The following is a 22,145-nucleotide window of genomic DNA, read 5'->3' on the forward strand; positions in this document are numbered from 1 at the left end:
TACTGTAGATTTCACTGAAGATTTTTGAGCGGTCTAGGCTAAGATCCATTTGGAGTTATTTTAACCAAAGAATGGCAACTGTATTTATTGTTTTATGTTTTAATTTGTCTTTTTTTATTTGATTTTAATTTCTTTGATGCTTTTATCAAGATATTGTTTCAATATTTATCTTATATGTTTCTATTATTTTACCGTTTTATTTTCTTGTCTGTTTTAATTTGATGAATTAGAGATGCATGCCTGTAAACCCCCTAGAAAAGTTGATAGCAGTCTATAAATTTGAAATAAATAAATGTGGCTGGTTCTGTGACCTCCTCATTTTTATGTTATCTTATTTCCATGTAAACCTTGATCCTATGTTATCTTGGCTCTTTACTGTCTCTTTGTGTATCAATTTATGCTGTTCAGCTTCCCCCCCTTTCCTATTTACCACTAGGTAATGACTCCACTGGTGTAGGAGGCTCCGCAATTAAATGACATTCACCAGGCCTGCCTCATCATTCTCAGGTTCCGGTGGAACGTACTCCCAAATGGGGAAGAGTAGGTGCTCATTTCTCACCACCAGAAACACCAGCCTAACCACATTCCTGGTAGTAAAATTAGGTTGTCTTTACAGGCGTGGGGGGGGCATCTTGAAATAAACTCATCCTGTCAAAACTGGAAGTGTGCGTGCGCATGCATAAAAACATACACGTGTAAGAGACTCCCCATATGTGTGGACATTTGTACCTACTGTTACTTACCCTTGTATGTTTGAGGGTATGGATACACATATTTTATAACTTGTGCAGATGGGATCCATGCAGATTTTAAAATACCATAGCAAATCTCCATAAGCCCAATTATGGCTACATATGGGGCATCACAGAGATGTTTAAAAGTTATTCTCACTGCCAGCAGCAGGTTTAAATATCATGTCAAAGCAGCTCTGGTTCTGTACAGCGCATGCATGCAGGATCACAGCTTATAACCAAGTCCAAGGGATTTTATTTTCGCAACCCCCTGCATCCTTTATTTCAGTGTGACGGTTTACTAGTGCAATATTGCAGTTTTGTATGACTCTTTATGTTCTATTCTTTTGACCTGACAGTTTCCTCCTGCTGCTCTGGGCATCCAGTTCAATAGGAACCAGGGCTGGAATTTGATGCCATGAGTCTTCATTTACAACTATCTGGGGATTTTTCCCTTTATTTTATATCTCCTCCCAGCTTGCTTTGTTCTAATCATTGCAGTGACAGTTCTTTATTTGGGCCATTCACCAGGGCCCCTTCTTTAACCCTGAAATCATTTTATTTATTTATTTATTTGTGCTTTTCTATACCGGCATTCACGGAGGGTCCTATCATGTCAGTTTACATTAAACAAGGGGTGAACAATAGTAGTATACAGTACAAAACTATAACATGTGCAAAGAAAACTGAAAGTTACAATAAAACAAGGATGATTCGAACTGGGAATAGAAGAAGACGACGATAGCAATTTAACAATAAAACAGGGATAAAAACAAGTTACAATAAAACAGGGATGATTCGAACTGGGAATCGAAGAAGAAGACGATAGCAGTTTAACATAAGTAGTAGTAAGTTGCAGTAACTAGTGATGTCTGGATATGGTTGATGGAGAATAAATCATTAAGGGTCCGGAAAGGCCCTTAATGAAAGGCCCCGAACCTGACTTCTGAGTTTTACTATTGTACAATCACTATGAATCCTTCTCCCCCAGGGGCTGTGAGTGAATGGTGCTCCTGCAGAAGGCTTGAATTGAGAAGTGAACCTAGGTCCTTCTGCATGGCAGGGCACAGCACTTTCACTGAATCCCCGGGCCAGCTCCTATATATAAATAGACTCATGCTATCATCAAACATAAAAAAAAACCCAACAGAGTTAAATAATACACAGATTTTTTTTGTCTCAAAGACAACATCTTTTTCATTTCAAAATGATGAAAAAATTCCCATATTTTCTGATCTGAACTGTAATACTAGTTCTTTTCCTTGGAGCATCCTGGAAGTGAGGACGATGTGAGCTTGCATAGAGCTGCTGCATAAAAATATCCAACATTTATCTAACTGCTATTGAGTTTTAATACCTAATTTGTTAAGGTCCTTAACAATTCAGCAACCATATAGTTTCTCCAGGTTTTAAATTAAAATTATGTATACACCAAATAGTACAATATTGGAAAGGCAACTATATAGGTCATTTACATAGGTTATTGATCTGATTTAAGATAAGCCTTTCCTAAATTTCAATTTATGTACAAATTAAGCAGTAATTATTTTCCTCAGTTTTAAAACCAGATCCCTCATTTTCACTGCCTGCTCCCACAGCCTTTTAACTGTGACTCGCCTCCTTTCTTGGTTCCCAAGAAGTGAGAAGTCACTTCGGGGGCTTATATTGACAAGTGAAATGAGAAAGGGGAACTGAACAATGGCAATGTGACTGTGATGGACTCTAGGTATACTGAGGAAATTCACGCACAGATGCCTATACTGCATGCTGCTTTGTTTTCATAGTCCCCTGAGGGAGTTAGGCCTTTATTAGAACAGGCCTCCAAGGTGTCATCTGCACAAGCTCTGCTTGCTGGATACACTGTTTTCTTGTCTCTTGGGGTAGCCTTTACTAATTCAGGCAGACAAAAGTCAGGCCAGCAACATTTAGCAGAGACTAAATGGATAACAGGCTAACTATTTAACATGAGAATAAAATGGATTAGTTGCACAAAATAATGATGAATATAATTAAAGTACTTTGGAAATAGCTTCTAGGTCAATCTGTGTTAAATATATTAATTATGTGGTATTTGCTTTGCTCAATCAAGGAAACTAAAGGTCATATGTACTGAAGGGAAAAATATTTAGTACCTCTGGTCTTATCTATTACAAAAGTTCATTGATTTGAAAATTAGTAAACTAAAATCATACTCTCAAGGGCAAACTTGCAAACCAGATTCCATAGTTCAATTTTTAAATTTATTTTGCACCAGTTTATTAGATCACTAAAATATAATTATGATGTAAAGAAAGTTGGCCCAGCAAAACTGTAATCATTGCATTTCACAAATTGACTCACATCGCTGTTAAACCCTAGCGTAGCTGTACGTAATGGGCTTTGAAATCCTGATATAGGCCTATCTCAAACTCATCCATGTCAGTCAATAAAATAAGACTGTCCAAATATCAGATGATGTCAAGCTATTTATTTGTTATACCATTGTAATGCTACCTGAAATCCTGTAACGTGTTCTTTTGACTGTACATGGCACTGAGCAATGCAAATTGTAAATGTATTAAAAAAATATAAGTTCTAAAAAATAAATATATATATTTATTATGTGGTTTTCAACATGGTGTGATAGCTTCATATTTTACTCTGGTTGTAAAGTAAATAAAGATCTCTACCCTTCTTGAAAATTTGTTGATTTCTCAGTCTGAGTCTGCTGCTTATCTCAGCAAGGCTAGACTCATGAATGCAGTTGCATTTCAGATTCCCCTGTGGTTTGAGCATCTTCCCACTCTTCTGGCACAGAAGATAGAGTTCAAATGGCATAGTTGTTTCAGTGAACCATAAGAAGATAACTGCAAGTGGACAAATCTGAGGGCTAACTAAGATTAAAATGTACATAAATTTGGCCTTCCAACAGTCAGGAAGCTGACGCAAAACTAAGAATATGCATCACAAATCTTCCATGTATTAGGCCCATATACAACTACAAATTTCAGCATGCCAGTTTATTAGCGCTATCTTTTTATGTAATGGTCTTAGTCATGGGTCATTTTCCATTTTTGTCCAAAGGTTTTCTTTTTTTTATATATATATATTTGTTTGGAATAAAATTTATGCTCCTCCTCCTGTTGTGGCCACATCCCTTTGAAAAACAATCTCCTTTTGGGGGTCACATTTTATCTGTTTATCCTATAAATATACTTCCAGAGGGCAGTTTTCAAAGCTATTTACACAGGTAAACTGGCCTGTCTGAAAATTGCCCTCCGAGTGACTATGTGATATGCATTTTAAAAGAGGCATTCCTGTACTATTTTTAGGTTGGTGGAGTAAAGTACAAATGCAGAATAGTATTTTAAAATTTGTGTACATACTTTTCCTACCCCTTTCCTCTACCCATAGAAGAAAGAACTGCAAAGTCTGCCGGGAATTTTGTGCCAGTGAACATGTGAAAGCAAATTCTCAAAGGAAAATTACATGCATAATTTTTCTTTGAAAATTGCCTACTAAGTCAATGAGTACACAAGTACTTGCAGACTGCACATAGGCAGACCTCTGAAAATTCCCTTCTAGAAGTATTAAGATAATACAAGGGTGGCTTTCTGATAGTGATTAACATTGTCAACTTAAACCATTCTTGAGATCATTAATTTCTGGACAGTCCTCCAGTCATTAATTCTTACATTTCTTGATTACTGTAACTCACTATACTCAGGCCTCCCACAATTAAGAACACAATTAGATCTCTTCAAATCATCCAAAATGCAGTTGCACATATGCTTACCGGTACTAATATCCATGACCACTTCTCCCCTGTATTACAATCACTTCACTGGTTGCCAATATAGTGGCGCATATAAGATGACTATAATCATATATAATCTGCTCAACAATGTCATCTCTTCTTGGATCAAGTCAATCCGGGAACAATAACTTTCCAATAAGTACGTGGGCGCACATATGCGCACATTCGTCGGCCCACACCTAAGGACGCGGTCATTTTATAACACGCATGTATATGCGCGCATGTTTAAAATAGCCTAAATGCACATACATGTGTGCTCAATTTTAAATGGATGCGCACATGTGTGTACAGATCCCATATTTACCGTGTAAGTGGGAACTTTTACAAGAGACGCGTGCCGACGCCATTCGCTGTTTTCTCAGTTCGTTCCCAGTTCTCCCAGTTAAGAGATAGAATCCCCCTATTTTAATAGCCTCCCTTCCCCTCTTTTAGCCCCAACCCTTAAAACCCCGGTAAATTTCCTAAATAGTTTTGTTTTAAAACTTATGTCCTTAGCAAAGGTTACGCGGCAGGGGACCATGGCGCGCACCAGTGCATGTACACGCAAATTTCAAGAGTGAATCCCAGAATGCCCATGGCCCGCCTAGACCACACCCATGCCCTGCCCCTTTTTCTAAACTTTATTTGTGCATGCAGCAGAAGATATGAGCGTACACGGGCGGCTTATAAAATCCTCTCAGCGCGTATCTCCCGCTTTTGGCATGCTCTGGGCCTATAAGGCTTTATATTTTGACAAGGACACTTTAGTCCTTCAGAAAAAATCTCTTAAACATTCATCCCGTCGAATCTCACAATTATCAGTAACATATCAAGATAATAGGGCCTTCTCTATAGCTAGGCCAGTCCTATAGAACTCTCTGCTCTCTCCACTGCACAGTACAAAAGATCCTAAGGAGTTGAAAATAGCTTTAAAAACATTCTTAGGAAAGGAAACATTCACGGCCACGACTTAGCTTTCAGCTCTTCTTTGTGTGACATCTAGCTTTGAACGTACTTAATGCAACTATGATAATTATGTTATTTAAAGTAACATCATTATGTTTTTCTCTGTAAGAAAGTTATGTCATTGTTTTATCCTTCTGTTATGTGTGTTCTTATCTACTCTACCCTGAACTTCGGAGGGAGCAAGTAACAAGCACATTCAAATAAATAAATAGCTAAATAACTAACTAAATAAATAAATTGCAGCATTCCAAATTAATAAATGTTTAAACATAAGTAAAGCAAAGTAGCTTTCAGCATTTATAGTTTTGTTTTATGCAATCTCTTAATGCTTTAAATGAAAAGTAGATTTTGTTGGTGCTTTTAGCATTTTAGGAACTAAACTCAGATCAAGTGAAATGTAGTCACATTCAGTTGTCACAAAACAATTCACTTATGAGTAAAAGTGCTTTTAGTGACATTATGGACTCAATATTCAAAGATATATGGCTATCAGTGTTAGCCGAATATAACTTATCTGGCTAACGTAAACAGGATATTCAGTAGCACAGCAATGCTGCTGATCATATCCAGACAAGTTATATCTGGCTAACTTTAGACCAAGCAGGTCTAACTTATTCAGTTAACTTAAGTGGGTAAGTCTGAATATAGTCACTTAGCCAGTTAAGGTAACCGGATAAGTAGCCCCCGCCTTGATTTGCCCATTGCTCGCTCCGGCATATGCAGCGGTTGCCACTTAGACGGATAAGTGTTAAATATTGACCTAGCTAAATCTCTAGTTCCATAACTGTTATTTACTGTCATGTGCCGGTGTCAAAAAAGCCTAGGCGCTTAGCAATTTTCAAATTTAGTCATATGGAGTGACTTTTAAAAGGAGTTAGGTGCATAAAAGCAGAAATTCTCAAAAGTCCATTTATATGCATAAAACCCAGTTTTATGCACATAAATCCTTTTGAGAATCACCTCCTATGAATATTTGTTTATAATTTATTCTCTAGGATGGAGACTTTGAGTTGAAACATGTATTCACTCTTATGTCTAATTATTTTGTTTGGAACTTGAAACTACTTCATGGTGTGCTCCAGCACAAGTCCTGTTCCATAATGAGATAAAAATTTATTTTATTGATTTTGTCTACAATAGCTTGAGGCTAGAATACATTCTTCGGCAAAGTTTGCTCTGGACTCTGGACATTTGTGACCTATCAGGTCAATGCTAGTTTGGTATCATAGGCTGTAATGATTTTATGTTGTAGGGAAGTCCTTGACAGACACTGGATTAGCAATTAGTCCACAGAAATAAATATACACAAAGAAGCACATAATCACAGTTATCCGCTCACTTTAGAGAGAGAGTGTGAGTTTGTAAAATCAGAGTTGTAGTGTTTATAAATGCATGAGTCCTGCTTGTTAATTCTCCTTACATGTTTTCCTGCAGTGCAACAAAGCCAATTGCTAAACAAGATTGTGAGTAAAGTGCAGCTGTGATTACACCATACTTCTACATCAACCACAAATCCTCACAGACTGAAGTTAATTAGTTAAAATTGGTAATTATATGACATAACAAACCAACTCAATTTCTCTAGATTGACTCTGGGTACTGTCTTCCTCTTGAAAGCTAGTCAAGAAATGTATTGTTAGTCCAATAAAAAGGTATCACCTTATATATATATATATATATGTTTTATTTTTATTTGTTAATCTTTATTTCTGTACAAAGAATTTCAAACCACTTTGGTTTTTTCCTGTAAATAAACTTATCTGATTCATTTAAAGATATAGCTGTAAGTCAGTACCTTTATCATGTATAACGTTATTGCTTTGTTTTTCTTTAACAAGGACATATTTTAGTAGGGATGTGCTTTTTGTTTGAAACAAAACAGAAAGTTTAACAAAATGCCCTGTTTTGTTTCATTTCATAATGAAAATGAAATGAAAGAAAAATAAGGAGAAATTTCTGCCTACTTGTTAATTTCCTTTCTTTTAGTCATGCTATACCAGTCCAGAGAAGTGGGTTATTCCCCACTTCCAGCAGATGGAGGCAGATTTCTGTCAATGCAGTGAAGGAGGCAACAGGAGTGAGGCAGAAGGTCCTTCACTCCTGGCTCGCATAAAAAAAGGTATCGGAGGGAGATGGGGAAGAAGGGGATGGGGGGGGGGGGGGGCAGGCACCACTAGTCTTTTTTTGTGGGTGGGGAAAAGGGGAGGCAGCAACTCAATTGTATTTCGAAGTCAGAATTGGGATGGGTCAACGTACAATGCTGGCCCCATCCTAAGTTGGTACAAAGGTTTGATGAGGAGGGATTTTTAAAAGCACGGCCTAACAGGGCCGTGGGTGGGGAGGGAGGGGATTGTCCAGCTGATACTCTATCTTCTTAGATGAGGACAGTACTACTTAATGGAGATCTTTTAAAGATCCCAGTTAAAGATCCCAGTTAAAGATCCCCTTTTAAAGATCCCAGTTAAAGATTATCCAGCCACACAAGGCCGGATAGCTAAAAACCAGATCTGGCTATATTCAAACATAAATCAAGAGCGAACTCTATCGCTGATAAGAAATAATAATTTGAAGTAATTCTATCTGTTTTTGTCTAAATTATAAAAAATGTGTTAACACCTACACTAAGTGGGATTAGTGATTTTTTATCAAACTCATCACTAAGTTCATGATTTATATTTATGGAGTTAGAGGAAGGTTTCATATATTGTATAGGTGTCCCCGCACCACTACTTTAGTGGTTATAATCATCAACCAACCTCCTCCTCCGTGATGTATTTTTTTTGGAAAACTGAATGAGTTTTTTTTACATATGCGTCCCGCTGGAACCTCAGAATCTTCCGTGGCTTAATGATCAATAGATTTATATGTGAAATGAACACTGTCCAGGCTATGTACCTGAAATGGATTTTCAAAGAGGGTAAAAAATCCGACTTCCCGAATATGTTGGTTTATAATATCAAACCTCTAATGATGATCCCGACACGAACTGTCCATGTTTCAGACGTAGGTCTTTCTTCAGGTCTTTCCTCAGGGGAATATATTAATGCTGTTTAAACCAACCTTCTGGGGTCCCAACCTCTCCACTCAATGGTTCCTCTTATGTGATGCCTCGGGTTTTCCTCCTCATGATGATCTTATTCAGTCATATGATTCAGTCATACGATTCAGTCATACGATCTTATTCAGTCAGATGATCTTATTCAGTCATACGCCTCCAGAGGCGTATGACTGAATAAGATCATCATGAGGAGGAAAACCCGAGTCATCACATAAGAGGAACCATTGAGTGGAGAGGTTGGGACCCCAGAAGGTGAACCGGTAGATGTAGTGTACTTGGATTTTCAGAAGGCGTTTGACAAAGTTCCTCATGAGAGGCTTCTAGGAAAAATAAAAAGTCATGGAATAAGTGGCGATGTCTTTTCGTGGATTACAAACTGGCTAAAAGACAGGAAACAGAGAGTAGGATTAAATGGACAGTTTTCTCAGTGTAAGGGAGTGGGCAGTGGAGTGCCTCAAGGATCTGTACTGGGACTCTTACTTTTCAATATATTTATAAATGATTTGGAAAGAAATACAACAAGTGAGGTAATCAAATTTGCAGATTATACAAAATTGTTCAGAGTAGTTAAATCACAAGCAGATTGTGATAAATTGCAGGAAGACCTTGTGAGACTGGAAAATTGGGCATCAAAATGGCAGATGAAATTTAATGTGGACAAGTGCAAGGTGATGCATATAGGGAAAAATAACCCATGCTATAGTTACACAATGTTAGGTTCCATATTAGGTGCTCCTACCCAAGAAAGAGATCTAGGCGTTATAGTGGATAACACATTGAAATCGTTGGTTCATTTGTGCTGCGGCAGTCAAAAAAGCAAACAGAATGTTGGGAATTATTAGAAAGGGAATGGTGAATAAAACGGAAAATGTCATAATGCCTCTGTATCGCTCCATGGTGAGTCCGCACCTTGAATACTGTGTACAATTCTGGTCGCTGCATCTCACAAAAGATATAATTGCGATGGAGAAGGTACAGAGAAGGGCTACCAAAATGATAAGGGGAATGGAACAGCTCCCCTATGAGGAAAGACTAAAGAGGTTAGGACTTTTCAGCTTGGAGAAGAGACAGCTGAGGGAGGATATGATAGAGGTGTTTAAAATCATGAGAGGTCTAAATGTGAATCGGTTTTTTACTCTTTCGGATAGTAGAAAGACTAGGGGGCACTCCATGAAGTTAGCATGGGGCACATTTAAAACTAATCAGAGAAAGTTCTTTTTCACTCAACACACAATTAAACTCTGGAATTTGTTGCCAGAAGATATCGCTAGTGCAGTTAGTATAGCTGTGTTTAAAAAAGGATTGGATAAGTTCTTGGAGGAGAAGGCAATTACCTGCTATTAATTAAGTTGACTTAGATAATAACCACCGCTATTACTAGCAACGGTAACATGGAATAGACTTAGTTTTTGGGTACATGCCAGGTTCTTATGGCCTGGATTGGCTACTGTTGGAAACAGGATGCTGGGCTTGATGGACCCTTGGTCTGACCCAGTATGGCATGTTCTTATGCTCTTATAAAGTTGCAGCCATTGTACGCAGAACCTGGAGGTAGTCCCAAGCTCTGGGTGCTCCTTGGGCTGCACAATTCTCTACTTGAACTATGATTTTAGAAACTTATTTCCTCTGCACTCAAGTAGGCCATTTCAAACAAATGGGTTATGCACGTCTACCAGCAGATGGACACGGAGAAAAGCTGATGTCACGGAGATATAGCCCTGCCCCAACATTAGCTCGCCAGTATTCTCCATTTCCAACAGATAGTGGACATGCATTTCCTTACTGGAGTTTGCCTGTAGTAAACAAATATATAAAAGATAGAAGAAAGGAGATTTTAAAGCACCGCTTGAGCTCCTGAGGTGACACCAGTGGTCCCTCCCTCAGTTGAGTCTCTTAAATCCGGCAGCCTAATCCGGTATGGACTTAAAGAAAAAAAAAATTTTTTTCGGTGGAAGAATGAGAGAGTGCTCAGCGGTGGAAGGCTTGTGCACTCTCTCCCCATAGGCAGAGAACCGTTTGTGCTCTCAGCCATGGAGGACTGAGCTCAGGTAAAGGACAGTTTTAAAAATATAAACTTAGATTAGGGATGCTCTATTTCCTCTCTCCCTTCCTTACCGGCTTTCCTTCCCTTGGCTTTCTTGGTCGACAATTTTCCCCTTCTCCCTCTCACTTCCCTGGGAAGGTTAGTGAGGAACAGAAGCAGCGTGATCTTGGTGGGTTGAGCAGCTGTTTGGCTAGGCCCCAGTCTTCAGGCTTGGTTTTCTCAGTCGTGTGGTAGGCCGTGCGATTGTGTGTGTGTGTTCTTGTCGTGCGGCAGCATGGTGACATGGGTGCACACATGTGTCCACTGGTGCACATAAGGAAGCTCTTTATATTTATATTCATATGTATCTGCCGGGTTTTCCCATACGCGTACTTCAGTAGCCTTACGATAAGCACATGATTGTGTGCGCACCCTAATGTAGGCACACAGGAAGCTGCCCACAGTTAGGTACAAGGAAGAATGGTGCCAGTGTCAAAAAAGCCTAGGCGCTTAGCGATCTGCGCTGCTTGCCATATTAGCACAATATAGCCAGGGCTGTCTGAGAATCTGTGTCAGCACTGTCTAGATATCCAAGGTAGAGATGTGAATCGTGTCCTCGATCGTCTTAACGATCGATTTCGGCTGGGAGGGGGAGGGAATCGTATTGTTGCCGTTTGGGTGTGTAAACTATCGTGAAAAATCGTTAAAATCGTGAGCCGGCACACTAAACCCCCCTAAAACCCACCCCGACCCTTTAAATTAAATCCCCCACCCTCCCGAACCCCCCCCCAAATGCTTTAAATTACCTGGGGATCTGGCGGTGGTCCAGAACGGCGGCGGTCCGGAACGGCCCCCTCAATAGAATCGTGTTGTCTTCAGCCGGCGCCATTTTTCAAAATGGCCGCCGCAAAATGGCGGCGGCCATAGACAAAAACGATTCGACGCAGGAGGTCGTTCCGGACCCCCGCTGGACTTTTGGCAAGTCTTGTGGGGGTCAGGAGGCCCCCCCAAGCTGGCCAAAATTTTCCTGGGAGTCCAGCGGGGTTCCGGGAGCGATTTCTTGCCGCGAATCGTTTTCGTACGGAAAATGGCGCCGGCAGGAGATCGACTGCAGGAGGTCGTTCAGCGGGGGTTCCGGACCGCCGCTGAACGACCTCCTGCAGTCGATCTCCTGCCGGCGCCATTTTCCGTACGAAAACGATTCGCGGCAAGAAATCGCTCCCGGAACCCCGCTGGACTCCCAGGAAAATTTTGGCCAGCTTGGGGGGGGGCCTCCTGACCCCCACAAGACTTGCCAAAAGTCCAGCGGGGGGTCCGGAACGACCTCCTGCGTCGAATCGTTTTTGTCTATGGCCGCCGCCATTTTGCGGCGGCCATTTTGAAAAATGGCACCGGCTGAAGACAACACGATTCTATTGAGAGGGCCGTTCCGGACCGCCGCCGTTCTGGACCACCGCCGGATCCCCAGGTAATTTAAAGCATTGGGGGGGGGGGGTTCGGGAGGGTGGGGGATTTAATTTAAAGGGTCGGGGGTGGGTTTTAGGGGGTTTTAGTGTGCCGGTTTTCCTGCCCTCCCCCTTCCCCCGATTTACGATTTTTTAACGATAAATCGGGGGAATTGGTATTGTATTGTGGCCCTAACGATTTTTTGACGATTTAAAATATATCGGACGATATTTTAAATCGTCAAAAAACGATTCACATCCCTAATCCAAGGGAATTTGCCTTCTCCTGAATTTGCTGATGTTGGCCCATCTCCTCGCCTGAGGGGAGTGGGGCTGAAGGAGGCACAACGGGATTGTCCCCTTCTTGTTTATCCATGATGACAATGATGTCTTGGGGGGGAAGTTCACTCGGAGATTGTCCGTTTTGGGCCTATGGGACCCAATGTGGAACCGTCCTCCTTTTCCTGGGTGTAGTTTTCCAGGGCTTCAGACTTTTCTGCAGGGTCATCCAGCAGAGATGATGATCCCTGCTAAGTGTTGGAAACGTGGACCCATGAGCCAGCTTGAGAGCAGATGGGACCTCCGAGGGAAAGCCCTCTAGTGGCTCTCGTAGCCGGGAGGCGGTGCAGGACCAGGAGACCAGACTGAAGCTTCACCTTTACCAGTCCTCGTTCCCCGCAGGTTAAGCCCTTGGGTGCTGGGGCCGGCAGGACTTAGGTGAAGGTATCCTGGCAGGAAAAGTCCAATAGACGATCTGAGTCGAGGCTGGCGGAGATCCAGAAGAACGGAGATGGTCCAGGAGTTGAGGCGGGCAGCAGCGGTGCAACACGGTAAACCAGGCCAGAAGTCGAGGCAGGCTGAAGACAAGCAGGAACCAGAGAACAAGCCAGAGGTCAGGACGGGTAGAAGACAGGAGAATCAGGATACCAAGCCGAAGTCAGAGCAGAGGAGACAACCGAAGACAGGAACTGGAAGAGGAGCGGAACCATAGGAGCAGGAACACAGGAACTCTGGAGAAGGCACTGGAACAAGCTGGAACACATAAACAGAGGCAGGAACAAGCAGGAACAAAGGAACGGAGAGTGGAACACAGGAACAAGCAACTAGCTACTCTCACGAGCTGATCTGTTGTCAAGGCAAGGAAGAGAAGCAGGAAGTGGGCTTAGCCCCAGCCGTTGATGTCATAGTTGAGGGCTGGACCGAGGTTTCCTACTGTGGCCCCTTTAAATCTGGAGTTAGGCCGCGCGCGCGTGCAAGGGGGAGGAGCCCAGGAACCAGCCGGCGGCGTCTCCCTCGTGGTGAGAACGTTGTAGCAGAGGCCAGGGGTGGCCTGCTCAGCAGGACCGCAGGAGAGGATAGAGACCGGCGATGGGATTCCCAACAGTACCCCCCTTTACGCCCCCTCCAAGAAGGATCGGGCTTGTAAGGGTGCTCACGATGGAACTGATGGAGGAGAAATTTGTCCAAGATGTTGGAGGCAGGTTGCAAAAGGCCCCATGGGCAGCCTGGAAGTGGCTTCTGTTGGGCACAGGTTGGGCAAGAACTGACATAGGCTTGGATGTCTCAATTGACGTGAGGCCACCAATAATAGCGAGTTAACAGTTCTAATGTGCAGGCCCCGCCAGGATGACCAGCAGTCAACGAGTCGTGGGCCCAAGATAGGACTTTCTTTCGGAGACGAAGTGGCACCACTGTCTTGCCTGTAGGGACTATGTAGGTAGCAGCAAGATGGACCTTAGCTGGATCCAAAATATATTGGGGTACGACCGGGGTGTCCTCGGACTCAGATGTGCGGGAAAGAGCATCAGCTCTGACATTCGTCGAAGCTGGGTGATATCGGAGAGAAGTTGGATCGGCTGAAGAACAGGGACCAGCGCGCCTGCCGAGGACTCAGCCACTGAGCCCGGCACAAGTACTCCAAGTTCTTGTGGTCTGTGTATACGGGTATTGGGTGTTGAGCCCCCTCCAGCCACTGTCGCCACTCCTCAAAGGCCATTTTTATAGCAAGAGGCTCTTTATCCCCGATACCGTAGTTTCTCTCCGCGGGGGAAAATTTTCGGGAAAAATAGGAGCAAGATGGCAGCGCCCCATTGGGCGAGAACTGGCTGAGCACAGCCCCTACTGTGGAGTCAGAGGCATCCATCTCCTGCTGCACGGGTCCCTTGACCCTTCAGACCGGACTGCTCCACTCTGAAGAGATCTCTCTGCTGGTTCTGGAGCGGGCGGTGCATCCTCTGGTCCTCGGACTACCGTGGCTGCAGCGTCACTCCCCGGTAATTCAATGGGACACCCTCCAGCTGACCCAGTGGAGTCCCTTCTGCTTTGCACACTGCCTACAGGTTCCGCGTCCTCCGACGCCGCTCCAGCTTTGTTCTTCTCTTCTCTTACCGGAACCGTATCAAGCCTTCGCCGACGTGTTCTCCAAGGAGATGGCAGAGATTCTCCCTCAACACCGGCCATTCGACTGCCCTATTGATCTATTATTTATTTTATTTATTTAACACTTTTCTATACCGACCTTCATAGTAATAACCATATCGGATCGGTTTACATAGAACAAGGGTCAAAAACTGAATCGGCAACTACAGTAAATTAAACAATAGAAGTGGAAGGGCAAAGTTACATTCAACAAGGAGTAAGAACTTGGAAGCTTAAACAGCTGGAAAGAGGTTAACGCAGGTATTAATATAAATATAAAACAAAGAGAAAACAGGTTAAAGCATAATGTGCTTAATGTGCTCAAATGTGCTCAAAAAGTGCCGGGCACCACACCCCCTCGAGGCCGGGTTTATCCGCTGTCCCTGCCAGAGACTGCTGCCATGTCCCAGTATGTTACAGAGAACCTTGCCAAGGGCTTCATTCGCCCTTCTCGTTCCCCAGCTGGAGCCGGCTTCTTCTTTGTGGCAAAGAAGGACGGCTCACTTCGCCCTTGTATAGACTATCGAGGCTTGAACGCCATTACCAAGCGGGATTGCTACCCCTTCCGCTGATCCCTGAACTGTTGGACCACCTTCAGGGGTCCCAAGTATTCATGAAGCTAGACCTTCGGGGGGCCTACAACCTCGTCCGTATACGTCCTGGAGATGAATGGAAGACGGCCTTCAATACCAGAGATGGGCATCACGAGTACTTGGTAATGCCCTTTGGACTCTGCAACGCCCCAGCCATCTTCCAGAACCTCATGAACGAGGTCTTACGCGAGATATTACACTCTCACGTCATCGGGTATTTAGATGACGTGCTAATCTTTTCAAAAGACCTGGAATCTCACCGCCAGCACGTCAGACAAGTCCTACAGGCTCTAAGGGATAACCACCTCTATGACAAGTTGGAAAAGTGCGTCTTTGAGGCGGAGTCCTTGCCCTTTCTGGGGTACATCATTTTGTCCACTGGCTTCTGGATGGACCCCGAGAAGGTCTCGGCCATAACCAAATGGCCCCAACCCCTGGGCCTCAAGGCTCTTCAAAGATTCCTGGGGTTTGCTAACTTCTACAGACATTTTATTCCTCGCTACTCCCATCGGGTCGCTCCCCTCACCGCCTTAACCAGAAAGGGAGCCGACGCCAAGAACTGGCCCAACGCCGCCATCAAAGCATTCTCTGATTTGAAAGAGGCATTCCTGGCTGACAAATGTCTCCGCCACCCGGACCCGGCAAGACCCTTCATCGTTGAGGTCGACGCCTCCAGCGTGGCCGTTGGGGCGGTCCTCAGCCAACACTCCGCTTCAGGTCAGTTATTACCCTGCTCGTATTTCTCCAAGAAATTCTCCCCAGCCGAAGCGAATTACTCCATTGGAGATAAAGAACTTTTAGCAATCAAACTCGCCTTCGACGAATGGAGGCAGTGGCTCGAAGGAGCTAAACACTCAGTCACCGTATACACTAACCACAAGAACTTGGAGTTTCTGTCCCAAGCCCAGCGGTTAAACCCCTGTCAGGCCCGGTGGTTCATGTTCTTCAGCCGCTTTGACTTTACATTACCATACCGCCCTGCAGCAAAGAACCTTCGGGCCGATGCCCTGTCACGGACCTCCTTGTCTGAAGAGGACCTTGAACTTCCCCAATACATTCTGGACCCTAGCAAGGTCCGCCTATCAGCCCTGACGGTCCTTTCTCAAGATAGAACCATGGTCCCCCGACAAGACCGACTAAAGACCCTGCGCGGGGCCCATGACTCCCTCACTGGAGGCCACGCCGGGCGGGAGCGGACATTGGAACTCCTCAACCGGTTCTACTGGTGGCCCAACATTCGGCAGGACGTCCGTACCTACGTGAGCTCGTGTCCCACCTGTGCTCGGCAAAAACCCAGTCCTGGCCCTCCGTGTGGTCTTCTGCAGCCTCTCCCGGTTCCCACAGAACCTTGGACCCACCTCGCTACAGACTTTATGGTCGACCTACCACTGTCACACGGGAAAACGGTCATCTGGGTCACCGTCGACCATTTCTCCAAAATGGCGCACTTTGTGCCGTTGCCCAAGCTGCCATCCGCACATGAAATGGCCCTTCTTTTCGCCCAACATATATTCCGGATTCATGGGCTTCCCCAGGATATCGTTTCTGACCGAGGGCCGCAGTTCACCGCACGGTACTGGAGGGCTCTCTGCAAATGCTTCAAGGTTCAGCTCAGCTTCTCCACCGCTTTCCACCCTCAGAGCAATGGTCAATCCGAAAGGATGAACTGCTCCCTAAAGACCTTCCTGCGTGCCTTCATCAATGAAAGGCAGGACAACTGGACTGAGCTCCTACCTTGGGCCGAGTTTGCCTATAATAACCAGTATCATGCCGCCACCGGACTCTCACCCTTCCAGCTGGTATATGGGAAGCAGCTTAAACCTCCGCTCCCCATTTCTACGCCCAGTGTTTCCCCGGCCACTCAGATGACGGCTCAGCAACTACAGACTCTTTGGCAAACAACCCAGGACAAGTTGGCTGTCTCGGCCTCCTCCGCCAAGCGAACAGCTGAACGCCACCGACGCCCGGCACCCATGTATCAGCCTGGAGACCGGGTTTGGCTCAGTACGAAGAACATTCATCTCCGGCTTCCCTCTAGGAGGTTTGCACCTAAGTTCTGTGGACCCTTCCGGATTGCCGAAAGGGTGGGTCTCGTCTCCTACCGACTGAGGTTGCCATCCTCGCTACGGATCCACGACGTCTTCCACGTCTCTCTGCTAAAGCCTCTGGTCCTCTCCCGCTACCACCGCAAACTTCCAGACTCTTCCGCTACTCCCATAGCTGATGATCCCACGTACCAGGTACGCGAGGTACTAGATGTACGATTCTGCAACCGAAGATGGGAGTACCTCCTCGCCTGGGAGGGCTGCGGCAACGAGGACAACACCTGGGAACCTAGCCGTAACATCCTGGACAAGTCCCTCCTTCAGCAGTTTCATCTTGAACATCCTGAAAAACCCGGTCCTCTAAAGAGGGGCCGTAAAGGGGGGGGTACTGTTGCTGTCCCGACCGCCCCTCTCCTGATCGGGCTCAGGCCCGCCTACCTCCGCTCCGGCAGCCGCAGGATTCCGCCTGGCCCGGGCCCCGGGGGGCCCTCCGTTCGCGCGCTTCCCACGTGGCAGACGCCATTGCAGGCCTGTTCCCCTCCGGCCTTGCGCGTGCGTGAGGACGCTCTTCTTGTGCGCCCAGCTCCCGGAAGCCCGGCCCCGCCCTCTCAGCTGACGTCACGCTCTGCTCCCAATATAACCGGCGTTCAGTCATTCACTAAACGCCTTGCAACGAGGTTCCTAGCTGACTAGTTGCTTCCAGTTTGCATTTCCTGTTGTATTCCTGGTTCCAGCCTTGACTCCGGTTTGCTTCTGACTCCGCTACAGCCCGCTGCCTGCCTTGACTCCGGTTTGCTTCTGACTCCGCTACAGCCCGCTGCCTGCCTTGACTCCGGTTTGCTTCTGACTTCGCTACAGCCAAGCTACCTGCCCTGACTCCGGTTTGCTTCTGACTCCGCTACAGCCTGCAGCCTGCCTTGACTCCGGTTTGCTTCTGACTCCGCTACAGCCCGCTGCCTGCCTTGACTCCGGTTTGCTTCTGACTCCGCTACAGCCCGCTGCCTGCCTTGACTCCGGTTTGCTTCTGACTTCGCTACAGCCAAGCTACCTGCCCTGACTCCGGTTTGCTTCTGACTCCGCTACAGCCTGCAGCCTGCCTTGACTCCGGTTTGCTTCTGACTCCGCTACAGCCTGCAGCCTGCCTTGACTCCGGTTTGCTTCTGACTTCGCTACAGCCAGTTACCTGCCCTGACTCCGGTTTGCTTCTGACTTCGCCGCAGCCTGCTGCCTGCCGTGACTCCGGTTTGTCTCCGACCTCGCTACAGCTTGCCGCCAACCCTGCCCCGGGTTGCCACGAACTCTTACCTCTGCCTGCATGCTCTGGCCCCAGTGTCCCTTCTGGGCCAGCTTCCTGACCTGGCCTTTCTCTGTGACTCTCTGGCAATCTTCCAGCCGCCTCTGCTGCTAGTGGGCCTCCTGCCTTCCCTACGCACTAGCCCTTCTGGACATTCGCAGCAGTGCCCAAGTCCCAAGGGCCCGGGCCCCTACGGGCTCCTCCCGGGGGGGGGGTCCCAGGCTCTGGGTGAAACCTTGCCAGATCGTGTCTCCGCCTCCCGGCCTGCCCTGTCATCTCCGGTAGGCCGGCCCAAGGGTCCACCATCTACCCTCACAGCCGTCTAGCCACAACAACTGCATCACTTGGATCCTCTTGTTTTTGGAACATAAGAACATAAAAACATAAGAAATTGCCATGCTGGGTCAGACCAAGGGTCCATCAAGCCCAGCATCCTGTTTCCAACAGCGGCCAAACCAAGCCACAAGAACATGGCAATTACCCAAACACTAAGAAGATCCCATGCCACTGATGCAATTAATAGCAGTGGCTATTCCCTAAGTAAATTTGATTAATAGCCGTTAATGGACTTCTCCTTCAAGAACTTATCCAAACCTTTTTTGAACTCAGCTACACTAACTACACTAACCACATCCTCTGGCAACAAATTCCAGAGCTTTATTTTGCATTGAGTGAAAAAGAATTTTCTCCGATTAGTCTTAAATGTGCTACTTGCTAACTTCATGGAATGCCCCCTAGTCCTTCTATTATTCGAAAGTGTAAATGACCGATTCACATCTACCCATTCAAGACCTCTCATGATCTTAAAGACCTCTATCATATCCCGCCTCAGCCGTCTCTTCTCCAAGCTGAACAGCCCTAACCTCTTCAGCCTTTCCTCATAGGGGAGCTGTTCCATCCCCTTTATCATTTTGGTTGCCCTTCTCTTTATCTTCTCCATCGCAGCTATATCTTTTTTGAGATGCAGTGACCAGAATTGTACACAGTATTCCAGGTGCAGTCTTACCATGGAGTGATATAGAGGCATTATGACATTTTCGGTTTTATTAACCATTCCCTTCCGAATAATTCCTAACATTCTGTTTGCTTTTTTGACTGCTGCAGCACACTGAGCCGACGATTTTAAAGTATTATCCACTATGATGCCTAGATCTTTTTCCTGGGTGGTAGCTCCTAATATGGAACCTAACATCGTGTAACTACAGCAAGGGTTATTTTTCCCTATATGCAACACCTTGCACTTGTCCACATTAAATTTCATCTGCCATTTGGATGCCCAATCTTCCAGTCTTGCAAGGTCCTCCTGTAATGTATCACAATCCGCTTGTGATTTAATTACTCTGAATAATTTTGTATCATCCGCAAATTTGATAACCTCACTCATTGTATTCCTTTCCAGATCATTTATATATATATATATTGAAAAGCACCAGTCCAAGTACAGATCCCTGAGGCACTCCACTGTTTACCCTTTTCCACTGAGAAAATTGACCATTTAATCCTACTCTCTGTTTCCTGTCTTTTAACCAGTTTGTAATCCACGAAAGGACATTGCCTCCTATCCCATGACTTTTTAGTTTTCTTCGAAGCCTCTCATGAGGGACTTTGTCAAACGCCTTCTGAAAATCCAAATACACTACATCTACCGGTTCACCTTTATCCACATATTTATTAACCGCTTCAAAAAAATGAAGCAGATTTGTTAGGCAAGACTTCCCTTGGGTAAATCCATGTTGACTGTGTTCCATTAAACCATGTCTTTCTATATGCTCTACGATTTTGATCTTGAGAATAGTTTCCACTATTTTTCCCGGCTCTGAAGTCAGGCTCACTGGTCTATAGTTACCCAGATCGCCCCTGGAGCCTTTTTTAAATATTGGGGTTACATTGGCCACCCTCCAGTCTTCAGGTACAATGGATGATTTTAATGATAGGTTACAAATTTTAACTAATAGATCAGAAATTTCATTTTTGAGTTCCTTCAGTACCCTAGGATGCATACCATCCGGTCCAGGTGATTTGCTACTCTTTAGTTTGTCAATCTGGCCTACTACATCTTCCAGGTTCACAGTGATTTCGTTCAGTTCATCTGACTCATCACCCCTGAAAACCATCTCCGGAACTGGTATCTCCCCAACATCCTCATTAGTAAACACAGAAGCAAAGAATTGCTGATGGGTTGGGAACCGTTTACTTGGGCCGTGTGTTCTATGCATTTGTAATCTATGTTGCCTTTATTCTGCAACCCACAACGTGGTTCTGTTTCAATTAGTTTTGGTAGGACTACATACTGAGCTGTATGATTTGGGTTACTGATTGTATAATTGGATAACTCTCAGGGGATGCAGGGGGGGTGGGATGGGAGGGGTCATTACTTTATCTCAAAAATAAAAAACACGGTATTGAATGTAAGAAATGTTTTATTGTTTATTTGTAATGTGGCAACATTCAATAAATCTTAAATTAAAAAAAAAAAAGAAAACCTAAAGATTGGCACTAACAATCACGTCCATGCTATATTGTGAGCTGAGCCTAGTGCACAGGCAAATGAGCTCTTGAATGCACGTTTTGGATGTGCTAGGCTAACACCTGATGCAATAAGGGGATTAGCGCATCCAAAAAGTACATCCAAACCAGCACGTAGCTAATAGCGCTCATCATATGTAAATGCATGTAGATGAGGCTCTTAGCTAGTACCCCAATGCAAAAAAATCTCCATGCACCCAATGCGCGCATTATAACACGGAAAACCTAAAGCCAGCCTTGTTAAGTCTTTATGCGCTCCAAGTCATCTAACCTCCCCCCACAAAGTCACATAAAAGCCCAAAATACTGCTTTTCTTTGGTTCCTCCTACTTAGTATTGTCCCGATACTAAGTCAGAGGAACCACAAGAAGCAGCTTGAAAAAACATTTTGCCAGTGGTCAGGTTAGGGAAATGGATACCCATTAAATGAGCATCTGTTTTCCTAATTTGTGGCTGTGAGTGGGCTAAGAAAACGGATGCTCATTAATTAAGCGTCTATTTTCCTAACCGTTGCACAGCCAGTTCTCCTGGGTGCCTGATGCCATGGACGCGCTAGGCCACACAATTTATCCCTAGTGCGTCCTTTTTAGCATGACCTCTCATTTAGGGGTAGATCTGAAAAACATACGCATGCGCTACCCAGCGCGCGCCCATGGACAAGTGATTTTATAACATGTGCACGCCGGCGCATTCATGTTATAAAATCCGGGGCGGCACGCACAAGGTGGGGTAGGATTTTGCAAGTTTCACGCAGTGACGCATCGCAGCCTTCCCCAGTTCCCTCCCAGTCCACTCCAATTAAGGAGCAGACTGGGAGAAACTTCCCTACCCCCTACCTTAACCTCCCTTCCCTTTCCCCTCTCCTCCCCTCCCCTCCCCCTTTCCCTACCTATCTACCTTTGTTTTTTTTATTTTACCTGTTGCTCCTCCAAAGGACCAGTAGCAAATGGCCACTGTACCGGTGCCTCAAGCCCCGCCCCTCCCCCCCCCCCACCCCCCGGACCGCTCCTTTTCTTTGGCCCGGCTCTTGTATGCATAACTAGGGCTACGTGTGTGGCCGGGCCCCTTCTAAAATACATGCGCAGAGCACAAGGCCCGGCCATGCGCATAATCCCCGTTTTTTACGTGCGCCAGCCATTTAAAATCGGGACGTTAATTAATGATTCATGCGCCCAGGAGAAGGGGCTAGGTGCACATTAGGAGAGCAGGCACTCAATTAGGAGTGCCCATTTTATGCAAGCCGATACTGCATTGCCCTGAATGTGGTACTGC

Source organism: Rhinatrema bivittatum, chromosome 3 (genome assembly GCF_901001135.1).
Source record: "Rhinatrema bivittatum chromosome 3, aRhiBiv1.1, whole genome shotgun sequence".
NCBI lineage: Eukaryota > Metazoa > Chordata > Amphibia > Gymnophiona > Rhinatrematidae > Rhinatrema > Rhinatrema bivittatum.